The following is a 15,974-nucleotide window of genomic DNA, read 5'->3' on the forward strand; positions in this document are numbered from 1 at the left end:
GGCAAGGAAGTGTACAGGCCTTCACAACAAGCCTGCGTATATGATGCTGAGTTAGCTTGTAGACAACCTGTTTATTGAACATTCATCATTTGCACAAGTTTATGGGAAGGTTACCTGTTTAGTGAACATTTATTCTGATTTGTTTGTAGGGGAGCTAGCTGTATGACATTGTATCAAGCAATTGTTATCCCACACTTTCCCATCACTTTCCTTAGTGCAAAAAAGTCTGATTTTGGCCGGGGTGGGGGTCGGGGAGAGTGGGTCTGTTATACAGGCGCACCATATCCTTTTTAATTAAGCAATGTGAATTTGCTAGTACCGTAGGTAAAGCTAAAAGGTAAATGACCCTGGACGGTTGAGTCCATTCAAAGGCAACTATGGGCTTGCGGCGCTTATCTACCTATGGGACCGCCTCTCCTGGTATGCCCCGCGGAGGACCTTAAGGTCCACAAATACCAGTAACAATATTTTGGAGATCCCGAGCCATAAGGTGGCTAGATTGGCCTCAACTAGGGCTAGGGCCTTTTCAGTATTGGCCTTGACTTGGTGGAACACTCTCTCACAGGAGACCAGGGCCCTGCGGGATTTGACATCTTTCCGCAGGGCCTGCAAGACGGAGCTGTTCCGCCTGGCCTTTGGGCTGGACTCAGTCTGACCACTATGTTTTTCCTCCCTTATGGTTTTGATTTGGACCATTTTAAAACGAGGCTGCATTTTTTTAAAATAAAAATAAATTGGGATTGTATTTTAATCCGCATTCTAATCGATTGTTTTTCTTTCTTTTACATTTTGTTGTGATCTTGTTGATGTCAGCCGCCCTGAGCCCGGTTCTCGCTGTGGAGGGCGGGGTATAAATAAAAATTTATTATTATTATTATTATTATCTCGCTTTCAGGCCGAGGGAGCCGGCACTTGTCCACAGACAGCCTTCCGGGTTGTGTGGCCAGCATGACTAAACCGCTTCTGGCGCAACAGGACACCGTGACGGAAACCAAAGTGCACAGAGACACCGTGTACCTTCCTGCCAGAGCAGTACCTATTTACCGGTATCTACTTGAACTGACATGCTTTCAAACTGCTAGGTTGGCAGAAGCTGGGACGGAGATATGGGAGCTCACCCTGTTGCGGGGATTCCAACCACGAACCTTCCGATTGGCAACCCCAAGAGCAGGCATCCCCAAACTTCGGCCCTCCAGATGTTTTGGACTACAATTCCCATCTTCCCTGACCACTGGTCCTGCTAGCTAGGGATCATGGGAGTTGTAGGCCAAAACATCTGGAGGGCCGCAGTTTGGGGATGCCTGCCCAAGAGGCCCAGTGGTTTAACCCACAGCGCCACCCGTGTCTGCTAGTATGCGAGCGGGAGACAGAGGAAATGTGTCACTGTTAATTCTCCTTTACCTCTCAGCAGCTTTTGATACTATTGCCCAAGGTGTCCTTCTGGAGCAGCTGTCCAAGTTAGGGGTGGGTGGCGCCGCTTTGTGGAGGTTCCAGTCCTACTTGGATGGACATTTCAAAAGGGTGATGCTTGGGGGGGGGAGGGTGCTTTGCAGCCTAACGGCGCCTTCAATGTGGGGTTCCTCGGGGTGATAAGAGAAACATTTTTGCCTGGTGCCTAAATATATGCTGGCTCCAGTGACTGAACTGGTCAAGCAGATCTATATCTATATCTGTATATCTAAATAGTAATGTGATCCTTCAAGTAAACTAGTTCCGAGCTGTTGAGGGCTTTTATATACGGTACTAACAGTAACACCTTAAATTTGGCCCTGTAACAAAACTGTCAGCTAGTGCAGATGGCTGATTTACGCAGTCAGGCGGTAAGGTGTCTATTCTTTGATTCAGTGTTCTTGGCATTAAATTGCCAGCCTGCTTGTGCCCATAATTTAATCCAGATTTACCCTTTCCAGGAAAAATACAGTTAAGGGTGCTTCCAGGTGACCTGTTTATTCATTCTGATTTGTTTGCAGGGAGCTTAAATGCTGTGGCTATTTAATTCCTTCTGATTCGTTTGCAGGATAATGTGTCAAAGCAGGTATGACCTCACACTTTCTAGTGCAGTTATAACAAGTCTGATCTGTTGGGAAAGCGAGTTCGTTGCACGAGACCTCCCAATTGACTACAATTGCAGAACCTGACTTTGCCAGTGTATTACCAAATCCCACCCCAAAAGAGTGACAGTCTGGAAGCACCCTAAGTTGAGAAAAAGACCTGTTGCCAACCACCCATTTTCAATATCTGACCAACCCTTTTACAATATTAAGCCCCCTTCTGGAAGCCCCATAAGGGTATTTCTTAACAACTAGGGAGATCTGAGTTCTGATCCTCAGCTAAACTTAAGACAGCTTTTGGACAGGAGCTTAATATTTTAAGGGAAGTCTGGATACCACAGGCAAGTGGTTGGCCAAAGGTTTATTTATTTATGAGATTTTCCCCAGGGGAATTGTAAGTCTAGGGATTAAACTGGGTGGGCAGAAATACTGCATCTGACTGTTAATCAGAAGGTTGGTGCTTGGGAGTCCACCCAGAGATGGTTGTGGACAGGATCCCTGTTATCGCAGAGTGTTGGACTGGATGACCCTCAGGGTCCCTTCCAATTCTACAGTTCTACAATTCTAAGACTCTGCAAAAATATATAAAATAAAATGTGCATGCAGGAAGAACCCACACCCCACAATAAGCACCCTGTAAACCCCAGTGTTCCAAGACTACCTGCCATGCTAGTCTTCATTCTGATGTGTTTCCACTTCCGCAGGGTTAGGGTTGGGAACAATAAGTGCTCCACTGAATTGAAATTTCAGCCTTCACGGCATAGGAAAACAGCCAAGTAAACAGCTATTTTTGTGGAGGAGAGTCAAGATATTAATTGACATGCATGAAATTTCATATATAGCTATATAATCCCTAGTGTAGTACGATAAGACCTTTGGAGCAGGCTTTTTTTTAAAAAAAGTTTTTTTTACGAACCACCCTAGTAGGGCAGTAATTGTTCCTTGATCATTTGTCACCCACCTCCAGGATGGCACCTGGGGTGACCCCCATCCCCCCTTCCTATGCTCCTGGTTTTCTTCGGGTAGCAAAACAGGACACAGTGCCCTTGCATAACTTATCATTTCCCTTTTGTTGTTTGGCTGCTTCTTTTTTTTCAAAAAAGGAAGGTGAAACACGTGGAGCAGAGTGGGAAGTAAACATGTAAACCAGGGATGGGGAACAATCCTCATCAACTGTATGTATTATTGCCTGTGGTACCTTCCCCAACCTGGTGCCCTGGCAGCCCTGCAGATGTTGTTGGATTACTACAGCTCCCATCATTCTTGACCTTTGGCCATGGTAGCTGGATCTGATAGAGCATAGCTGCCAAGTTATCCCTTTTTTAAAGGGATTTTCCCTTATGCTGAATAGGCTTCCTCGCGAGAAAAGGGAAAACTTGGCAGCTATGTGATGGAGTGGAGAGTTAAAAACATGGAGGGAGGGGAAAGGAATGACGACAACAGATTTCCCATCCTTATAAACAACTGAGGGTGTGATGTTGCTCGTGAGCTGCAATAGAAAGGCTAACAGCTACTGCACTACAGAACCGTTTCTGTTTTAATTGCCGTGCAGAAATGTTAACTTGAAACCGTCGTCCTTACACAGAACGGGAACAGCTCAATAAAGAAGCATCATTAATCCTTCCCCATTCAAGTAGGAGAGTAACAGGGCATGGGCTGACATAGAATCATAGAACAGTAAAGCTGGAAGGGACCCTAAGGATCATCCAGTCCAACCCCTGCAATGCAGGAGTAAGCGGCTATCCCATAATACGAGATCAAACCTGCAACCTCGGCGCTATCAGCACTGTGCTCTAACAAACTGAGCTATCCAGCTGGCAACCTTAACGAGCGAGGGAGCTACAGCCGTTGCACTGGGACTCCGAGGCAACGCAGCTGCCTCTGCACGGAGTCGAAAACAGCCGGGCTAGTTCCTGGGCGCGAGCCGAGCTCACATTGTCGCCCCCTCCGCCCTTGCCCGGCCGCTTCCTTGCACATTTTTTCGCCACGCGGGCACCGGCGCACAAACTCCCCTCCACTCGAGCGGCGGCAGCGAGTCACTTTTGTTTTTCTCGGGACTTCCTCGCAACTTCCTCCCCGCCGTCGGGCAGGGCAGCGTGGTATCTGCGGGGCGTGGAGGGCGATACCAAGCGCGGCGCAGCAGCGGGAGGCGCCAACTCGCTCCAAGCCCGAGCCCGGCCGCTTGGCAGAGCCGCGCTTCCCGTTCCTGTAGGCGAGCCCACCCGCCGCCCTCCACGGCGGAGGAGACACGGAGGGCAGGTGAGGAAAAGGCGACGGGGAGCGGGCGCGTGGGAGCCGAGAGCCGCCTTGCTAAGCCGGTACCCCTCCCGGGGCGCGCGTGGTCCGCCCCCTAATCCAATATGAGCGCGGCTTCCTTTCTCCGCCGGGCGTAAACCAGCGCGGAGGCTGCGAGCGGCTCCCGGGGGCTCGGCGCGTGGTAGTGCTTGGCTGTGCGCGCTATGGGGAAGTGAGCGCTGCTGGGCGCACGGCCCTTTTTACGCGCCTGGCAACTTCTGCCTCACACACGCACTTTTCTTTCTTTCTATCTTCCTCCGCTTCCTCCTCCCCTCCCTCGGCCGCTCGTTTCCTTTCAGGCTGCATTTGCTGCCGCTGCCTCCTCGCCCTTCCCGCTCTCCCTCGCTCGGCTCCCTTCCTCGCCGACGCCGAGGCGCGGCTGCAGCTGCGAGGGAGCAGAAGCGAGCCAGCGAGAGAAAGGCGGACTCGCCCGTCGCAATCAACTCCCATCTTCCCGGTCGGTCTCGGAGCCCCACCGCGCACCGCGCCCTGCGAAGAGTGAGGAGGAAGAGCGCGAGTCCGGTAAGGGGGCTTTGGAGCGGGCTAGCGGGGTCTTCGTCATCTCTCAGCTCGGTTGTTTTCTGGACCAACCTCTCCCTCGCCAAAGCGACTCTTAGAATCGAGTGGGGAACTTTCCTTGGTTTTGCAGCCATGTCACGGGACTCGAACCGGAGGCATTGCATTTTTGCAGGTATCCTCGTGCAAAAAAGAGAGAGAGAGAGATGCCCAGACACGTAAGACGAGGCGGGGTTGACCGCTATGGAGCGAGGTGTGTGTTTTTTCACACGCCTCTGGGCCAACTTGAATAAATGTGAGTGAGCAGTTCGGGGAGAAAAGAGTTTTACACCCTTCTCAGGCTGCCTTCCAGGATTCCTGGCTGCAGCCCCGGTGTGTGCTTGGTTTCATTTCATTTTGCAACAGCGCTGTGGTGATTTTGTTTTTGGCTGCTGCTTCGAGATTCGTGGTTGTTGAGGCAAACTCTTACATTTCTCTCGTGCCTGAGAAAGAGAGAGACTTGGTTCACTGGGGAGAGAAACGGCTCTTCCAACTCCCTCCTGCACCCGGGGTAGAGGGAAACCTGTGGCCCTCCCGATGTTATTGGGATTACAACTCCCATCACTCCTGACCGTTGACCGTGCTGGCTGGAGCGAGTTGGAGAGGCATATAGGTTCCCCACTCCTTTCCCTTATAGACTCCAGGACTTGCATGCACTTCCTCTTACCTTTCTAAAAGGTGACAGTACTTTGCTTTGGGCTGTAGGAAATAGAAATGTGTGGTGTTTTTGTGACTGCGAGCATGCAAGCTGTCCAGTGCCGCAAAAGAATACTAGCATTAAAGTTATTCAGTACCCACAAGGCTTGTGTTAAGGGTAGTTAATATTTGACTTGCCAATGCACAAATGCATAAATATTAAGCTGCTACTAACTTCAAAACAAAGACTCCTAGCTGCTATTCTCCAAACTGTCCTGTCAAAACCTCTTGTTCCCTCCCTTTCTCTTAAAACACAGAATCTGACTTCTTCCAGATGTGTATATTGATAAGAGAGACAGTTATAAATCTAGGGTTTGAGAGGAAATTTCAATGAACCCTTGTAAACTGTTTCTGGTTGAATTGGCTATATAGTTTATGGAGACAACATACCTGAGCTCCTGAAAAGATCTTTGACATTTGGAGTTTCTTAGGGAATGACGTGTAAAATAATCCCCTTGTCCTTTTCAAACAACTTTCCATACAAACAGATTTAACAACAGAATAAGCAGCAAAATGTAGCCTGTCGGCATCTGAAATAACACTCTCCTCTCCTCTCCTCGTGAGTTCAGATAACAGATAGATGACTTTGCATCTCTCTTGAGGATATATCTCTAGCTTGAACTCATCTGCTTCTTATAAGTAGCACTAATTTCAGTGGAAACTGTTTGAACATATCTGTACTTAGGATCATAGCCATCAAGACTTGTTTGTTTGTTTTAAATGATTTCTATGCAGCTTTTTATTTACACACAAAAAAAAGTGCCACGGTGCTTCACATTATTTAAAAAAGAAAACAATCCATCAGTAGTTGAGTAATTTTACTCAGTAGTAAGTCCTGCTCAGGTCAGTGGAGCCTGCTGGCAAGTCTGTGTTTATAGCATTGTTATCCATAATACGTGTTCAGGAAATATTGGCAGCAGCAACAAAAAAGCTTTCAATGGGCATGTCAGGCAGCGCAAATGCTTCTTGCAATGAAAGGGACTGGGGGGAGCGCACCACTCCAGTCCTTACATTAGCAACACATTCTGCAAGTTAAGGCGCCATCTTGAGCTCGAACCTCCCAGTGTTTGAATTTAAGCTACAGTATAGTGTTGGGAGCACAGGGAATGTTCTTTAAACCATTATTGTGATAAAGCTTGCCTTGCATGGGTTCTTGCCAATGTCCCGTCAGTGCTTCCTGCTGCCACTAAAAAAGAAAAGCCGGTGGCAACAGTTAATCTGCTATGACTTTGAAGTGCCCTGCCTATTGGTCTTTGAGAACAGCTTTCTGGCTTGTATGACTGACTGACCCATGCCTGTGGCATGTGTGTGTGTGTGTGTGTGCTTTTGCAAGCTCCAGACTGTCTGGGTGCAAGCCAATCCAAAAATGGCTTTAACTGACTGAGTAGTCAACATCCTCCTTTTATCAGGGAAAATCCAACCTAGGCTTGTCCCACCTGCCCCTCAGTTGTCTGGATGTCTCTCCCCCCCTCATGGCACCTGTTCCTCATAAATTCTCAGATCTTGGTCTAGTTCTAGTCTTCATGTAGATTGTGAAGCCTTCCGGGGAAGGGTCTCTGTCGCGTGTGAGTTTTGTATAGTATAACTGGCTCTAAACAATTCTTTTGCAGGAGAGACACGAAGAGGACCCTGAGATTCTCAATTTTAGTGTGTTGATAATTCGGTCTGTCAGTTGCCTTTTGCACTTAGTGGTTGTGGTGCTTCTGTGCATCTCGTACAAGCAAATTTAAAAATGACTTGAGTCCTCTTCTATCAAGGGGGACATGATTCAGTGGAAAGGGAATGTTCTAGAAAAGTAGACCTGAGCTATAAGAAAGAAATTAGTTTGCATCACATTTTTTTTTCTGACAGAGGCAGAAATGCTAGTTAAGAAGTATTTGACTCATATTAATGTGATGCTGACAAGCATTTCCAATACTTGGAAAATTGTTTTTAACTGCAGGAAAGTAACCATTTGAGTTTAATGTGACAGAATATCTCAAAGCATTGCTTATGGATTTGTAATTTACTTGCTGAAATAAGATGATTTATCCTAAAGCAAAGTCAGTTAAAGGAGAAAATAGTTTAGTGTCAGTTCTTTCCAGCAAGGGAAACGCTTGCTGATTATAGCCCAACAAACCTGGAAAGTACCTATTTTGGGAGAGAATCAGTAGTTACATTGCCCATCCTCCCAGTAGTTACATTGCCCCCCCATTAAATACTGTTGTAATTTTCTAACTTTGGAATACTTTGAAAAACTCTTTGTAATAGTGCAGTCCTATGCATGTCCACTCAGGAATAAGACCAAATACTGTAAGTTCAATGAGACTTACTCCCAGGTGAATGTGTATTCGCTTTGTAGCCTCAAAGTGTATTTGTAAGCATGTGTGCTCGGCAGCAAGTTGCATTGAATTCAGTTCCGTTTACTCACATGCAAGTAGGGTTAGTGTCTGCTTAATGTGGTTTTTATATCCCTATGATCTTGCTTAATTTTACAAAGGCTATAAATGAAAGCCTTGCATTCTGCTCTGTTCACTTACTCCCACTGAAACAAGTTTGGGTTTCTGGTATATACGGTAACTGATTATAGAATTCCAGCTTGCAGAAAGTATTAATGCCTTAAGAAAGAAGATTTTGAATGTTCTGGGAAGTTGTGGTGTATTATGGGTGTTAATTCATAGTAATTGGAATTGTTTCTCATTACTGGATTGAAAGATAAACTATTTTGTTGTTACCCGGCAAGCTTTTAAGTTTCTGATATTTAATAATACTTTATCTTGAGTCAATATATATATATATATACCTTTAGGGCATATGAGGCAATGAGTTGCTAGGGAGCTTAACCCTCAGTGGAGTTAATTTCTGCTGGCAAGATGTCATTTATCTCTTGCTCAGGTTGACCGTATTAGTAAGGTAATGTTGGCTACCCCTGGTGGCTGAGCTATAAATTCTTTACCAATGCAAAAAGGCTTTTGCTTGCAGAAACCCATCAATTAAACTTCAATGAGTATTGCATGTTTCAAGTTAATTCTGGATTTTTCAGTATTCTGCCTGTTTGCAATCGAACAAATGTGCAAGACAACAAATAATCCGAACTCTAGCAGCTTATTGCTAATTGCAAATCTCTGTTGTCATATTGATTTTACATGTGCTTGCTTGCTTTGATTGATGTAGTCCAAAGTCTTTCTCCAGTTGTCATCTTCCATACTTCAGAGAAAAAGCGAAAGAAAAAATTGTGAAAGAATATTAATGGGGGTGGAATGCTTTCCTCCCCTCTTTCCAAGAGTAAAGAAAAAAGCAAACTCTAAAAAGTAATGGGAGGGAGAACTATTGATTGATTGCTACACATGGGACATGAAACCTTCAGGTGCCTACTAATTTTGGCTGAACGTGCTTCTTTGTGATCTCTGAATTCATTAGTGCTGTGGCATTCATGTCTGAAAACTAAGTAGCTTTTTTCATAGGGGAAGTACATTAATTCCCCCAGAGTGCACTATCTAGGGCAGGTAGTTCCAGCTAAAATATTACGTATTACTCATAATTGGAAAAATGAGGCCTGTCAGTCTTACAGGAAGCCAGACTGCCTACCACAATGTGGGATAGCACAGTCGGTAGAGCAGAAGACTTTTAATCGCAGGGTCTTGTGTCCAAGCCCCACGTTGGGCAAAAGATTCCTGCATCACGGGGGGGTTGGGCTGCTAAATGGCCCTTGTGGTCCCTTCCAACTCTACAATTCTGTGGGCTCTGATTTCTAACAAACAGAATACTTTGTTTTCTAGACAAAAACGGGCCCCTTCCCGGTCAATTCACTCATCCTCTAGAGGCAGGGTAGGAAACCTGTGGTTATTCAGATTTTGCTGGATTAAAACTCCATTCATCATGACCATTGACCGTCCTGGCTGGGGCTAATGGGAGTTGGAGCATTTGAAACTTCCTTACAAATGAATTGTACTGAGGAAAACACATTCTCCCCTACAGTGTGGTGTAGTGGTTAAGAGCGGTAGACTCGTAATCTGGTGAACCGGGTTCGCTTCCCCGCTCCTCCACATGCAGCTGCTGGGTTAACCTTGGGCTAGTCACACTTCTTTGAAGTCTCTCAGCCCCCCCTCACCTCAGAGTGTTTTTTGTGGGGGAGGAAGGGAAAGGAGAATGTTAGCTGCTTTGAGACTCCTTCGGGTAGTGATAAAGCGGGATATCAAATCCAAACCCTTCTTCTTCAAATGACTATGGTGGTGTTGGGAACCATTCTGGTTGACCAACAGACTCTCCAGTCATGGAACCACTGTCATGTGACTTTTAAACACACAAGAGTATGAGTAACCTACTTTACTTGACCACTCAGTTCTAACTGCTTCACTCCAGTTATAATAGTAGAATATACTTTATTTTAATTATAGTAGCTTTAAGAAATAATGCTAGGGTTCTGTGCACATTCCTCGGTTACTCTAGGTGGCTTTCCAAACCACTTGAGCTGTGACCCTTTTTCTCTGTCATATTGGAAATAATACATAAATAGCTCAAAAGGGAAATGTATACAAGCAACAAAAGACTTTGCAGGAATCTGAGTTCTGAATAACTCTGGTCCAAATTTTTTAAAAAAATACTGGGGGGGGGAATATTTATTTCAGAAAACCAGGGCACAAATTAAAGGCATAGTTGAAAGTTTGACACACACACACACTCCTGCAGTTTCACACTGTCCTATTTTAGACATCAAAGGCTGGAAAATAAGGCAGACAAATACACAAGTTTGCAACATTCTTCCTTGGCTCACGATAAAAAGATATGGGGTTTGCCTTTGCTTCTCAAACTTAAGGGGTTTGGAAGTACATTCATCTGATGGGTGTAAAAAAAGCAACAATATTGACCAAAGCAGGAGCTGTGCAAACCTCTGTGCTTAAAATAAGATGAGATTAAAGGGGCTGCTTTAATCTTTGTGGTCTTGCGTCCTAATTGGAGTATATCCATCCACAAGAAATTGTTTGACAAGTCTTCCTAATCACAACAAGTTACATCTTATTTAGACAAATTAGATAGGAGATTAGGTAGAAGAAGGTGCCGCCACTGTAATGGGCAGGAAGGCATACCACTGTATTTCATAAGAGGGAGGAAATCTTCCACTGTGGCTTTAAAGTGATTTCATAATCAAGATAAATATTTTTAGTAGTATAAGTGCATGCCACAATTGTTTGCTGATAAAGAATTCAAATTAAAGCCAAATGCGTTGTGTACCAAGTGCAGCATCCTTAGTTGCCAGAGCAACACCCTGTGGTGTACTTTGTGAGTTGGAAAAAATTAGAACCAATAACCCAAGAAAGTTTGGGGAGAGGCACTTTTAAAATGCCGTATCCTATCTTTGGAACATCTGGTGCTTGGTTAGCCTGGGATTTCAGCCTTCCGTGTAAATATACAGCAAGCAGGCCAGAACATGAATTGGATTTGTCTTCAAGATGGCAGTAGGTTTGCTTAATGCAGTATAATAACAATATGTTTAGATATTCAATGTGTGTGTGAAGACTTCTGGGAGTGACTGATAGGAATTTCAACAGTAAGTTGAAAAGTTGTGTGCAAAGAATAAGCTGAAATTCGCTAGAAAAGTTGAAAAATGGGAGACTTCTGTATCTAATGGTCAAAATGCACAGCAGACTCTTAAGTAATAGTGCACGCCACACATGCAACATTGAACGAACCAAACCATATGGAACACAAAATGCCTCAGACTTTAGTAGCAACCCAAACACCTAGATTTTAAGACTGTCAGTAATATTTTCTAGTACTGTATATTCCGCCGTATAAGACGACTGGGCATATAAGATGACCCCCAACTTTTCCAGTTAAAATATAGAGTTTGGGATATACTCGCCGTATAAGAAATACGACCCGGCATATAAGACGACCCCCGACTTTTGAGAAGGTTTTCCTGGGTTAAAAAGTAGTCTTATACGCAGGAATATACAGTAGTTCTCTATATCAGTGCATACACTGTTGCAAGCACATCCTTTAAAAGGGGGTGGGGGGGAAGGAGCCGTATTATGAGCAGACCTGAATAAGATTCTCTTCACACATTACGCAGAGCTGTGGGGCCATGTGGTTGCTCAGCTCCCTCTTACCCATTACATGTTGAGTAATTTCTGAACTGAGGAGCATTTTCTATTCCTGTAGGCTCGCTGTGTGATTTAGGACCCTGTTTGAGGATTCTAAACATTTCACTGATAGAAAAAGCTTCCTGCTTCAGAAGCTATCCTTCAGCCCTGGAGGGGGATATTGAGAAGGTGTGCAACCTCAGGGGCAGAACTAAATGTCCAGACTTATTGCCCCTTATAATCTGTGTTGCCCGTTCACTCAAATAACACACCAATGTGTAGACAACAGCATGGGAATGAAGAGAAAGGGAAATCTTGCTGGGAGAGAGATTACCTGTATGCTACTGTTGGGTAGAGTGAGGCAGCTGAGAATAGAGGAGAGAGACGTGCATGTTCCACGCATAGCCTGGCCTGCATCTGATGCCATGAGATGTAGTAGATGTCTCTCTCCCATTAGCTGTGCTCTCTGCATCAAGGCAAGGCCTGACCCTGACTGGGGTATTGGGACAAGGTTCCTTACTGGAGGCAAGGTAGGGCTCAGGCTGTGCTCTAGGGAAGCGAGGAACAAACTGAAACTGAACCCTGATACTGAGCGGTAGAAGTAACAGTAGCAGCAGTCACCTGTTTGTTGGCAGCATTTATGCTGTAAGCTGCTGCTCTGTATATGCGGGACCCAGCCTTCTCCTACTGCAGGTCTTCCTGGGTCGTCTTAAGGTCCTCCGTTCGAGTCCTATGATTCAGAGGATGGTGGTGCCGCATCTCCCTACCAGCGGGACACTCGCCCCACAGGTTCATCCAGGGGTCTGGAGCTGCATGCCCTCCCGGTTCCAAGGCATAGCTGCCAACCCTCCCTTTTTTTGCGGGAAACTCCCTTATTCCAAGCCACAGCTGTCAACTTTACCTTTTTTTTTTGCTGGAAATTCCCTTATTCCAGCACAGTTTCCCGCTGCTATCCTGGATTGTTAGATATACCGCGTAGACTGTCCCCGGGACAGGTGAGGCTGCTGATCCCTTATCTTCAAATCCGAAAGTGGACAGCTATGTTCCAGGGTCATGACACCATGACCAGCGTTGAAATAAGATTCACAGTGGTGCCTCGCTAGACAAATTTAATTCGTTCTACGGGTCTATTCTTATAACGAAAAATTCGTCTAGCGAATCCCATAGGAATGCATTGATTTTTTTTTGCCCATAGGAATGCATTCATTGAATTTCAATGCATTCCTATGGGAAACCGTGATTCGCTAGACGAATTTTTCATAAAATGAATTCGTCTAGCGAGGCAACCTCCGTTCGTTAAGTGAGGCACCACTGTATCTGCCAGGCTGGTCAGATTCTGCACATGGAACTGGGTGGTGGGCAGCACCATTTCACCCTTTGCCTCAGCAGGCAAAATTTATTGGGCTGTCCCTGATTAAATTTAGCACACATTACAACAGGCTTCAGTTTTCGTCTCGGCGGTGGTGCTTCCACATTTGTATTGAATATGATGGGACATACGACCAGAGGAGCTTCTTGCAGTTTCAGTACACTGCTTCAGTGTTAAACTTGAGCAATGGGAAGCAATGCCTGTGAACAGGAAGCAGTCCATGGGACGAGGTGTTGCACAACCACCTTCTGTTTGGGGTGTGACACCCATACTGCCCTGGCAGTTTTTCTGGGCTGCTATATAGACGGGGAGGTGGCATGTGTGAGTTGCATCAGATCTGCATGTCAGGTCCTGCTGAACCCTCTGCAAATGAGCTGTAATGTCTGATCTCTTCTAAGAAACAAAAAAAAACAAAAACTTTTTTGCTGCGAGCCATCTTGGCAGCTAGATTTCTATCAAAATAACAGATACTATTTTTCAGAGATCTAGGGAATGGCCAAGGTAAGGAAATGCATTTTGCCGAGGTCATTCATTTTTGGCATGTATATTGCATAAGCTTCATTTGGAGTTTTTGGTTGGGAATATGGGCAGAGGCAGGGAGGAAAGCATCTTCTTGAACCACAAATCAGCTATGTGGGTGGAAAGCAAAGTCAGCCTGGCCTTCCATGATTTTTAAGTTCATTTTGGGCATGAGCATTCATTCTGCTTTACTCCCTTTATTTCAGTTTTACATAAGTGTGTTAAATATAATTCATTTGCTTACTGTTCACATGTGTGAAAGAACCCTGGTTGGTTTCCAGCTGCTATACTGTAATATCTGCAATCAGTCTTAACTTCACTCAGCTGGCTATGTTGTTGTTATTTTGTCCCTTTAAGTAACCTTTCTGTAATAGTGTATTATTAGAATTTGCTTCTGCATCTTGTTGTTGGCATTGCATTTTATATCTCTGCACGGTAAAAAGCAGCTGTTTCCACTTGGTCTCCTTTGGAGTTCCGGTTCACTGTCTTGTGTATGCGTGAGGGATGCCCACCATTTCACCCTCTTGTTCATTGCATCTTCTCTGGCCTTCTTCTATAGCTACATTGTGGCAGCCTATCCCATCCACATAATCCCAGCTTTTCAGTTTAGTCTACCCGAAGCCTTTGTCTGTACAGCTTTCCATGCCTCCCAGGGCTCCTAAGATGTGCGCTAAATTCACCGTAGGTTACAGAATGATTTGGAATGTGAGAGCGTATAGTAGAGCAGTCTTCAACCTTTTTATACCCAGGACTCAGTTCTAATCCAAAACTGGTTTTAACCCAAACATGCGTTTGGGGGCCCCCCCCTTTCTGAATCTTTCCCCATATATCTGCATTGTCACAGTGTTCCTCTTGCAACCCACCTTTAGATCAGGCCATGGCTTAGCAGTGTATCCTGACCTACCAGTTGAAGACCAGTGAATTAATATTTTTTTAAAATTGCAATATATTAAATCTATGAATGCACACCCACTTTCCCCACTGAGGATTCCATAGCATCACAAAACCTTGCCGTGACATGGACATCACAGAATAGGAAGGGAAGTGAAAGACGGGTGGGAAATTGAGAGGAGCAGGCTCCTAGAACTCTGCTTGCACTGCAATCCCATGATATTTACTCATAAGTAAGTCTTGCTGGGTATAGTGGAGCTTACTTACAGATAAACGTGAATAGGATTATAGCCCTGATAGATAAATAGGTAACAAAATGTGACATTCACCATTTTCACCTCTCCTGTTCTAATTTTCTGCAATTGGAGCTTGTGTGTGCTTTTTTTTAAAAAAAAAAAAAGGAGGCAATGGAACACGAGCATATGTTTTCCTAAAAGCCACAAATTACAGTATTTGTAGTGTATACAGTATCTGGGTTTGTATGTAATGAAGATAATTAAGCAATAGCACCCCTTTCTGGCACCCCCTTCTCTGATGGTGATAACACTGTTAAAGAGTATGAATGGAAAGAGCACAAAAATCAACTGCCTTGCAAAACAATCCATGTTGAACTGCTGAAAATGAGTGGATTGAGAACTGTGGACTTGGTATGCTGTGACTTCAACATAATGGCCTCCTCCACATACCCACGATGTTGAACAAAACACTCTTTATAATGATCTGGGTTCTCTTTGCTACTACCTCCTAAATGTGTAGGCATGTAAAATCTTAAATGTCTACACTAGATGATTTAGTTGTTGAGACAGTATTTTCAGAGCACCGGAGCCAAGAGCTAACTGCTTGGCTGTCTTCCACATGATATTCTTGCAGAGAAGCTGGTAAAATTTGGTCTGGGTGTGGTAACTGGTAGGTGTGTTTGTAGCTTCTTCCTTTTTAACATGCAAGATGTACTTGCATGTAATCATGAGGGATGCATCCTTCTAGGCCAGTGATGGCCAAACATGGCCCTCCAGATGTTTTGGGACTACAGTTCCCATCATCCCTGACCACTGGACCTGTTAGCTAGGGATGATGGGAGTTGTAGACCCAAAACAGCTGGAGGGCCAAGTTTGGCCATCACTGTTCTAGGCGGTTCAGGCAGTTGCGACTCACATTTATGTATGTGAGTTCTTTGTCCGCACAGAAGTATTTGCTAGGGGGAAGGGACAAATCTCAGTGTGGTTTGCATGCAAAAGGTATTGCATTCAGTCACTGGCCTCTCTGGGTAGGGTTGGGAAAGACCTTTGTCTGAAATCCCGGAGAGAGCTTCCAGTCACTGTAAGCAATACTAAGCTAGAAAGTCTACTGGTCTGACTTGGCTTAAGGCAGGCACCCCTAAACTGTGGCCCTCCAGATGTTTTGGCCTACCACTCCCATGATCCCTAGCTAACAGGACCAGTGGCTGGGGAAGATGGGAATTGTAGTCCAAAACATCTGGAGGGCCGAAGTTTGAGGATGCTTGGCTTAAGAGAAAGCTTCCTGTGTTCCAAATATTGT

General features: G+C 45.1%; 1 protein-coding gene across 2 annotated transcripts in view; it reads left to right on the forward strand.

Moving 5' to 3' along the window:
- Window positions 1-4,110: 4,110 nt before the first annotated feature.
- HPCAL1 (hippocalcin like 1) overlaps window positions 4,111-15,974 on the forward strand; it is a 74,717-nt gene continuing 62,853 nt past the window's right edge. The window contains exons 1-2 of one of the 2 annotated variants that reach the window (XM_035109859.3): window positions 4,111-4,310; window positions 4,646-4,868. The gene's annotated coding sequence lies outside the window, so the exon portion shown is untranslated. Of the gene's footprint in view, window positions 4,311-4,404; window positions 4,869-15,974 lie in introns of those variants that run through there. The other variant, XM_035109858.3, reaches the window with a different exon arrangement.

The sequence above is a fragment of the Zootoca vivipara genome, chromosome 3 (genome assembly GCF_965207765.1).
Source record: "Zootoca vivipara chromosome 3, rZooViv2.hap1.1, whole genome shotgun sequence".
NCBI lineage: Eukaryota > Metazoa > Chordata > Lepidosauria > Squamata > Lacertidae > Zootoca > Zootoca vivipara.